This window comes from Lipotes vexillifer, unplaced genomic scaffold (genome assembly GCF_000442215.2).
Source record: "Lipotes vexillifer unplaced genomic scaffold, Lipotes_vexillifer_v1.1 scaffold530, whole genome shotgun sequence".
Taxonomy (NCBI): domain Eukaryota; kingdom Metazoa; phylum Chordata; class Mammalia; order Artiodactyla; family Lipotidae; genus Lipotes; species Lipotes vexillifer.
In genome coordinates, this window is record NW_006783620.1 from 249,005 (window position 1) to 258,792 (window position 9,788).

General features: G+C 37.2%; 1 pseudogene; it reads right to left on the reverse strand.

The window, feature by feature from the left end:
• Nucleotides 1-8,632: 8,632 nt before the first annotated feature.
• LOC103076993 (THO complex subunit 7 homolog pseudogene) lies at nt 8,633-9,558 on the reverse strand (annotated as a pseudogene).
• Nucleotides 9,559-9,788: the final 230 nt, after the last annotated feature.

The following is a 9,788-nucleotide window of genomic DNA, read 5'->3' on the forward strand; positions in this document are numbered from 1 at the left end:
TTTTCTTAAATTCCATATATATGTGTTAGCATATGGTATTTGTCTTTCTATTTCTGAGTTACTTCACTCTGTATGGCAGACTCTAGGTCTATCCACCTCATTACAAATAGAGCAATACATTTTAATTTTTCTTCATAATTCTGTAGGCTGTCATCTGGGCAATTCTTTCAGTCTGAATCCGTTTGATTAGAAAGAGACTGAATAGTCTAGGAAACCTCACTCACATATTTGGGATAGACGGAATGTCTAGAAAGGCTTGGGACCTCTCTCCATATTGTTTTTCATCATTCAGGAAGTTAGCCTTAGCTTGTTCCCATGGTGGAGGGTTTTTAACACCAAGAGATGACAACCACCCAGTACTCAACACTTTTTAAGACTCTAGATTGTATTTTCTAGTGTTCCATTGAGTGAAGTATGTCATATGGCTACATCCATATGGAGAACATTTCTCCACTTCTTAATAGGAGGAGAGGAGAAGTCACATTGCCAAGGGACATGCATGTGGGAAAAGAGGAATTTGTGGGCATTTTTCAACCTACTATATGAACCTAATTTCAAACTCATGCTCTTTCTGAAACAGGAGGGAAGGGAGCAGGGCACAAGCTTTAAAAGAATGACATAGCCATAGGCCGTGACAAAGACTGGTTAGAACCAACTGGGTCCAAGATGGAGGAAGATTTGACTTGCAGTAGACCTTGAGCCTCATTATACGCTCATTGTAATACATTAGCATGCTAAATGACCTACCCACCAGCACCATGACAGTTCTGAGATCAACCATAAGAGGTCAAAAAGTGGGCAATGGCCCCAATTCCTGGAAATCCCTGCCCTTTCCCCAAGATAATTGGAATAATCCTTCCACTCATTAGCCTATGAAATTTCCCAGCTCATAAAAACTAACCATACCATATTTCGAGGCTCTCTTGCCTTCTGAGATGGCCCACACCCTGTGGAGTGTGTTTCTCTCTAAATAATTCCATTTCTTACCTATCACTTTGTCTCTCACTTTGTCTTTCTGTGATGAGACATCAAGAACCTCAAATTCACCAGATACATTTCTACTGTATCACATTGTTCACTGACTTATTAATTCTAAATGAAGGCAACATTGTCCAAGCCCTTGTGGAACTGTGAAAATAAAAGGAAACTGATATTTATTTAGAACCTGTATTATACACTTAGCACCATCCTAGGAATTTCTCATTATGTCATAATCATACTAAGGAGCTAGTAATCTGGGGAATAATGTCTGTCTTCAAGCAGTCTAGAAGTTATTAAACAGTTTACAGTTTGTTTTAGAAATTCAAGTGAAATAAATGAATGAAATGAATGACTGTAGAGATATCATAGACCTGTAAATTTGATCAAAAAATTTTTAAGTCATCTTTTTGGATGATGGGATTTTCCTCCCAAAGATTGTATTGCATAATAAAATAGAGTTAATTTCAGGCTGTAAAATATGGCTACCATTTTAACCATAAAATATTCTGAGAAAAAATATATACATATGCATGTATAATACATAGCATTTGGTCAATTACCTATAGACAAATTGGATTTATATGGATGGGTGGCTACCATAATAATTTCAAAAATTCTTTCAGGATGGTCTTGATAGGTCTGTTAAATATAATCAATTTGACTTAATTATTGTTACCATTAGCCCTGTTTATACCAAGTGTTAGTCACTGAGTTAGATGCCTTCCACAGATTTTCTTTTTTAATCCTCACAGTTGCATGAAGAGTAATATTATTACTCTTACTTCATGTATAAGAAAATCTCTGAGGGATTTTAAATAAATTGCCCACAGTCCTATTAGTTAGCCAAATGGTAGAGCTAAAATTTTAGTCAAGTAGTTTTATTCCAGAGTTTGAACATTTAACTAATAAATTTTTCCTGCTTCAGTTTATATCAACTATTTTTATGATTAATTACTTAATAGTCACATCAACCACATCAACAGCCACTAAACCTTTAGGATAGCCCAAGTTCTTTGCTGATATACTATCATGGCCAAGAATAAAGACTACCAACTCAAAGAGATTACTGTTGCTCTTTCTACTCCATTTGTAAAGGAGAATTCAGAAATACACTGTGGCGCATTCTTTAAACTCCCTCAAATATTCTTCTTCTTTGGGGAGATGTTTAAAAGCTAACCGGTGCTTTTCATCTGAATACAAATTAGGTTCGACTAATAAGATGCACTTGTGTGAGGTCTGGAGGGTGACAATTAAGGCAGAACCCTTCTTCCTGAGGTACTTGGCTGTTTGAAACAAAGTTTGAAAGCGTGCTGATGTCTGGCACCAGGCTTCCTTCATTCACTACCCCATGTGCAGGTTGAATCTGTGGATGCTCCATCAGATGCATGAATCCATAAACTGCAGCTTTGGTTACCTCTTCCCCTACTTCCTGTGCTTGAGAAGTCGTTGTGGTGATAGTGAGTAGAGTGTGTAGCAGCAGCTTCTTGCTTCTTGACTTTCTCAAGTGGTCATTTCACAGATGACAACTCCCATGATGATAAAGGAACTGCAGTCAATGTACATGAAAAACAAAATTCCAAACTAAATATATAGAGTGATCTCATTGGTAGAAAAAAATCTATCATGTATGCAGATATGTGAGAATTCATTCTTCAGAATATTGAAATGTAAATCACTCAGAATATTTCTTTGAGAATTAATTATTCTATTTGAATATTTAGTATTATATACTATTTTGGATTTTTTTTCCGGCTGTCGGATATATTACAATTTGAAATGTTATTACATAGTTACTGTGTGATGATTGTATCACGTTTTAGACTATAGTTTGCTCTATAATCTGTGGTTTACTTCTTTATTTTCATAATATTTGTATCTGATTGGAATGGATCAACTAATATTTCCACCAGGAATCTGTTTACTTTGGTTATTTTATCAGATTATATGTAGAAGATTAGTGTTAGAGAAACTGTCCAATCCAATTTTACAGGTAATTAAACTGAGGCGGAGAGTATAAGGGACTTTGTCTGGTAAACACATTTATTTAGTGTTAAATTGGGAACTAGGAACTCTGACCGGAACAGCTGAGTTCAACATTCTTTATACTATTTCACACTGCTAAAAACAAGGAGAAAATTACAGAGGAAATAAAGGAAACAGAAAATGAGATTAGAACAATAGCTGTTAATTAGGACACATTCCAGGATGTCTCAGGTAAATCTCTTTTCCAAAATATGTACATGTAACACAGCATGTTCCAAGATGACTGAATTTGAATCTCTGGGGTTTGAGATGTCTAGGTGACACAGATGTGCATGGCGACTTAAGAATTACTGGACTAGAGGAGATGCTGTGTGGTAAAGGTCAATATGTAAAAATCACTCCTGAAATGTTCTGTTTAAACTCCATTCTAGAGCCTTATCTTTATTACTGGGCACAGCGTAAGACACCACTGACCAGATTCCTTCTGGAAATTCTTCCCTCTCTTGGTTTCTCAGACTTTGTTCTGTTTCTATTTCTTGACTGCTTTCTTTGAGTCTCCTCTGTGGATTCCCTTTCCTCTGATTGCCTTTTTTGGTTTGTTTGTTTTTTATTTTATAAACAGCAGGAATTTATTTCTCATGGTTCTGGAGGCTGAAAGACTGGGACCAGGTGCAGGTGGTCAGGTGAGGGACCTCTTCCGGGTCCCAGACTCCTTGCGTCCTCGCATGCAAAAGGGGCAAAGGAGCTGTGAAGAGGCTTTCTTTTTCTTTGCACAGATTTAATTAATTAATTAATTGATTTTTGTATTTCTTTTTTAATATCTGTTTTTAATTGAAGTATAGTTGATTTACAATGTTGTGTTAGTGTCAGGTGTTCAGCACAGTGATTCAGATACATATATATATATATATATTTGTTGGTTATCTATTTTACAGATAGTAGAGCGTATATGTTAATTCCAACCTCCTAATTTATCCCTCCCCCACCCCTTTTCCATTTGGTAACCATAAGTTTGTTTTCTATGTCTGTGGGTCTATTTCTGTTTTGTAAATAAGTTCATATGCATCTTTTTTTAAATTTTATTTTAGATTCCACATATAAGTGATATCATGGGATATTTATCTTTCTCTGTCTGGCTTGCCATTTGCAACAACATGGATGGACCTAGAGATTACAATACTAAGTGAAGTAGGCCAGATGGAGAAAGACAAATATCATATGATATTGCTTATACATGGAATCAAAAAAAAAAAAATGTACACCTCTGATTGCCTTTAAAATGTAGGTGTCCTCACTGCAATGAGAACAGTGGTTCTCAACCTGGGCAGTTTGGCAATGTCGGGACAGAGCGTTCAATGTCACGCCTAGGGATACACTACTAGTATCCAGTTAGTAGAGACTGAGGTTGCTACTAAACACCCTACAATGCACAGGAGAGACCCACAACAAGGGACTATCTGCCCCTAAATGTCAATAGTGACAAAGGTGCGACACGTTGAATTAGAAGAATATAATGTTTGTGTGCTTAGGATCATAATTTTTTTTGGGCGGGTGTGGGGATACGCAGGCCTCTCACTGTTGTGGCCTCTCCCACTGTGGAGCACAGGCTCTGGACGCGCAGGCTCAGCGGCCACGGCTCACAGGCCCAGCCACTACGCGGCATGTGGGATCTTCCTGGACTGGGGCACAAACCCGTGTCCCCTGCATCGGCAGGCGGACTCTCAACCACTGCACCACCAGGGAAGCCCTAGGATCACTTTTGACAAGTACAAAGTAGGTAAGAAAGGCAAGCATTTGTGCATGAAATGACCTTCAAATGTCTTTTTCTTTTAATTAATAGATCAATAGCTATAAATGCTTTAACCATTGTAGAACACACTTGAGGACAGGAACTGCTTCTCATTCATCTTCATATCCACAAAACATAGGGTAGTAAGTAGTTTGTTCTGTTCAATTTTTAAATCATCTGAGGACATGGAAATTGGGGGAGTTAAGTTACCAAAATGACCATCATGTCATTACGTGTCTTAATCTAAAAGGTAAACATTAAAAGGAACTAGTATCAACTTCACGTTTTTCAAACTTTAATAGTGGACAGTAGATTCACTGAAAGAAGCAGGCTAAATATTTGTAAAATAAACATCTATAAAGCAACAAATCACATCACATCTTCCAGACATACAAGCTCTGATCTTTGGTTCCCTGTTCCATGCTCAAGAGGTGGAGCAAAGTAGAGAATGCCCTTAGTAACAAGCGCTTTCAAGTATACTTCAACCTTGGGCTTTCATATCATGCAGGAGGAGAAAAGGATATATTCTTGTGAACTTGGTGTTCAATGATGGATACATGGTGATTAAATTATGATTGACCTGAATTCAGTAATACTGTTTATCATGCTCTATGGTTAGAGAAGAGAGCTCTTTTAATTGAAATGGATTTTATTTCAATTTCATAATGCCTAACATAGAATGAGAGGGATGAGAACAGTGAGAAGAAATTCCATTTCTCATTATCTCAGTGATTACCAGCTGGTAATGTTTTATTTTACTAAATTAGATACTTTATTAAATAGATAAGAAAAACCAAAGAAAAAGGAACACAAAAATTATGGAATTATATACAATGCTTACTATTTCTGTAAAATGTGTTGATTTGGTTTTATACATTAAAAAAAAAAGACAATACTTGGGATGTTCTAAAATCTAAAAGGCCTTATCTCATGCTTAGCTAATTATTTTGACAGGTGTCTAACTGATGTGCGCTTTTCCATGCAAATGAGTTTGTGGAAAACAAGATGACTGCCATCTACATAAATACTCCATAACTAATTCTTATCTCCACAGAGAGATTAAGTAGTGAAAGTTAGCAATTAGAATTCAGTGACAATTTTTCCTCTGCGATTGATTAGTGTACAGAATGTTCATCTAGTAGAAGGAATCTAAACATTTCCACCAATTATTTCCCTTTTTGAACCTCAGACTAATCTGTCTTCTATGTGTATGTAAGTCTGTTATTTATTTCCCCTCTCTGGAACATCTACTCTTTTTTGTTTGTTTTGTTTTTTTGTTTTTTTTTGCGGTACGCGGGCCTCTCACTGTTGTGGTCTCTCCCGTTGCGGAGCACAGGCTCCAGACACGCAGGCTCAGCGGCCATGGCTCACGAGACTAGCCGCTCCGCGGCATGTGGGATCTTCCCGGGCCGGGGCACGAACCCGTGTCCCCTGAATTGGCAGGCGGACTCTCAACCACTGCGCCACCAGCGAAGCCCCATCTACTCTTTTTGACACATTCTCCTCCAAGTAAAATTTCCAATTTGATTCTCTCTTCCTTATGATCCTTTCTTCTTTTCCTTCTTCATTGGTTTGGTTTTAATTGTTCTTATATATCACTAGCTGTGAGTGTTGCCAAAGCCTCAGTCCTGGTTCTAAATTTATATCAGAGATACCATCATTCCCCGAGCTATCTTGTCTTAAAATCTTGATATGTCATTGAATTTTCCTTTTTTACATATTCAAACGGTTGTTTATTTTTAGTAATGTTTTTGTTTCCTTCCTTTTTTATCCTTCTGCAGCTACCCTGTTATATATACTCATAAATTTGTGCCAAGGATTCCGAATTTTCATTTGTTTTCCTTTTTATGTCTATGCCTTTTTGAATCAGTTTTATTCATCACCTCAAGCAAATTTTTCAGAAACCTGACTACTTTCATCAATTACCTCTTCGCTCAAAATCATCAGTTGATCCCATTTTACTCTGAATCAGATCCTGCCTACTTGAGGAAGTTGATATTATCCATAACCCTCCTAATTCATCAATCTTATTTGATCCTTGATGGTCCCCAACACGTTTTTCAAAATTTGTGCCTTTTCACCTTATTCAGGTTTTCCTAGGCTTGGAATAGCCTTCTCTGTTCATTTAATTTAACTAATTATAATCTGTCTTTCAGGGTCCATCTTAGGTCACACTTTATCTCTACATTCAAGTTCTATGATATATTCTCCCTTGGAACACAGAGGATCAGTTATTTGTATGACATTTTTCAGATACTTTACAGAGTATAATATAAACTTTTAGGTTTTTTGGTTCGCTATAGTGATAACTTTTGAATATTATATATGCACATATATATATAGTTTCTGTTTGTGTAAAGATTTATTGCATCTATTTACAACATGATTTATGGAGCTTAATTTTAACAAAGCTTATGTGAATTAGGGAAGCAGTATAGAAAAAAATATAATTATAGTGAATAACTAGTTTGTTTTTGTGATAGTTAATATTATGTGTCAACTTGACTGGCCTGTGGAGTGTCCAGATATTTGGTCAATCAGTATTTTGGGTGTGTCTGTAAGGGTGTTTTTGGATGAGATTAACATTTAAATCAGTGAACTGAGTAAAGCAGCTTTTCCTCCCTAATGTGAGTGTGCCAATACAAGCAGCTTGCCTGGTTCTCAGGGTTTTGGACTTGAACTGGACCTGGCTCTCCTGGGTCTCCAGTTTGCAGACTCACCCTGTAGATCTTGGGATTTGCCTTCATCCATAATTGCATAAGCCAATCTATCTACCTATCTATTGTTCTTATCTTATTAGTTCTGTTTTTCTGGAAAATGATGGCTAATATAAATTCATCTTGCCTGTCTGCCTCACATGGCTAGTTACTAATCTATGAATGGGGTAAGACGAAAATGAAAAAGACAGGACCCTGGACCTAGTTATGGGGGCAGAATAAGCTCTAGGAAGACCAAAGTAGCAGCAAGTCCTAACCTCGTTTTGTCACTTATTGGCTGTGGGACCCTGAGTGAATCATTTGAATCTCTGAGTTTTTCATATGTAAAATAATGATTCATCTGCCTTCTGAGTTCAGATTGTTTTTGTGTTATAAAAGTATATTTAATATGAAAACACTTTGGTGACTGTTAAATATTAACAAATAAGTACGATTGATATTACTTTTTTTTTTTTTGATTCAGACCTGGCTTAATTTTTTAAAAAGGTCATGAAATCCTTTTTGCAAGACTCTTGAAAATGACTCCTAAAAACATTTTAACAAAACATTTAACAACCACATTGCTCAAGTATTAAGGACAGAGATCTAGAAAGTAATGCATATTGATTTACTTTGCATCTGTAATTACCTCTGATATCAGTGATTCTTAATATCATGGAACCTCTCCCACAATAAGCATACACCACAAACATTTTGTACATAATTTCACAAGTTCACAGCCCTCCTGAGAGCCTATTCATGGACTTCATTTTCAAAAGTGGTAACAATTTCCAGAAATTGACTCATTTTCTCATGTACATCCTAGAAATGCCACCTTCTTACTATCTTCCACTTATTTTGTGAGCAAATCAATGTTATCAGTTAAAAACTACCTAGAATACCAATAAGCACTAACATATCTGGCTTGAAAACATTTCATTAAACATTTTTGGGTGTTGCTTCCTATCTTTTAAGTATAAAAAAGGCATTTCAATAAAAACAAATATATAATGAAGTCATCTCCCTTTGTGTGAAGAAATATGAATGAACTGTGCATTAATATTTAAAAGCAACGTAGTTCATTGCCAAAACTTTAAATGTCTCAAGAGCCCAACAAATTCTGAACACACTAAGATCATGTTGCTACCTCAGTATTCTTGGGAATGGTGAGTGATTAGTTGGTCTATGGTTTAGGATCAGTTTCCATGCTTGTTTCTTGAGCTTCTTCTACCTCTGAGAGCTTTTCATCATTTTCCAGTGTTTGCTGAAGTTCATGCATGGTACTAAGAAGAACGTGAAACTGTTTCCTTCTCAATTCTAGCTTATCTTCAACACTTTTTTTTTTTTTTGCAGTACGCGGGCCTCTCACTGTTGTGGCCTCTCCCGCTGCGGAGCACAGGCTCGGGACGCGCAGGCTCAGCGGCCATGGCTCACGGGCCCAGCCGCTCCGCGGCATGTGGGATCCTCCCAGATCGGGGCACAAACCCGTGTCCCCCGCATCGGCAGGTGGACTCAACCATTGCGCCACAAGGGAAGCCCAACACTTTCTTTAATATGTGAAAGATGCTCTAATTCTTTACCCAGAGCCTCTAGTTCCTTTAATGTCTCACGCCTGTCTGGATGACGCTGGATCACTTTTGCCAATGCATCATATTCTTGGCGATTTTTTGTATTCGTTTTGCTTGAAGAATTTGCTTTTTGCACTCAGCAATTTTTTCATGTGCTCCAGCAATGCTACATTCTAGTTCTTTGTAAATTTTTTTCAAAATCTTCCATTTATCTGAGACTCATATCATATACCAGCAAAGTTTGGCCCATTGAAAATTCACATTGGGACAGTGTGCTCAGCATACGTTGGTACTGGCTGTATCCCTCTTCCTGGGATCCAGAGTTGTACCACTTAATGAAACTTTTCACCTGCAGATTAATTCTCCGATCATCTCTAGCACCATCTCCATCTATTAGGAGATGCTTCCGTATGACTTCGTCGTCAGTCACGGCTCCTATGGCGTGCGCGGCGGTGGCGGCGGATATTACTATTTTTAATAAAGACGTTTTACCTATTACATTATTTGAAAAGGCCCAAATTGTCAAACCTGCCATTGGCATGTCAGAATTCTGACAAAAGCACAGAAATACCTTGTTCCTATTTATCATGGCTACCACAGGAGAAGTTGGAAAGATATCTCAAAGCCAAACTTTCTAGTAGCTAGATGGATTAACATAGTATCTTAGATAGCACTAGGCAAAATCTGAACTATGGTGGTATGTGTTACATGTGAGGAAACATATCAGCCGACCAATGTATTTTAGGTTAAAATTCTCATTGGAGCCATAAT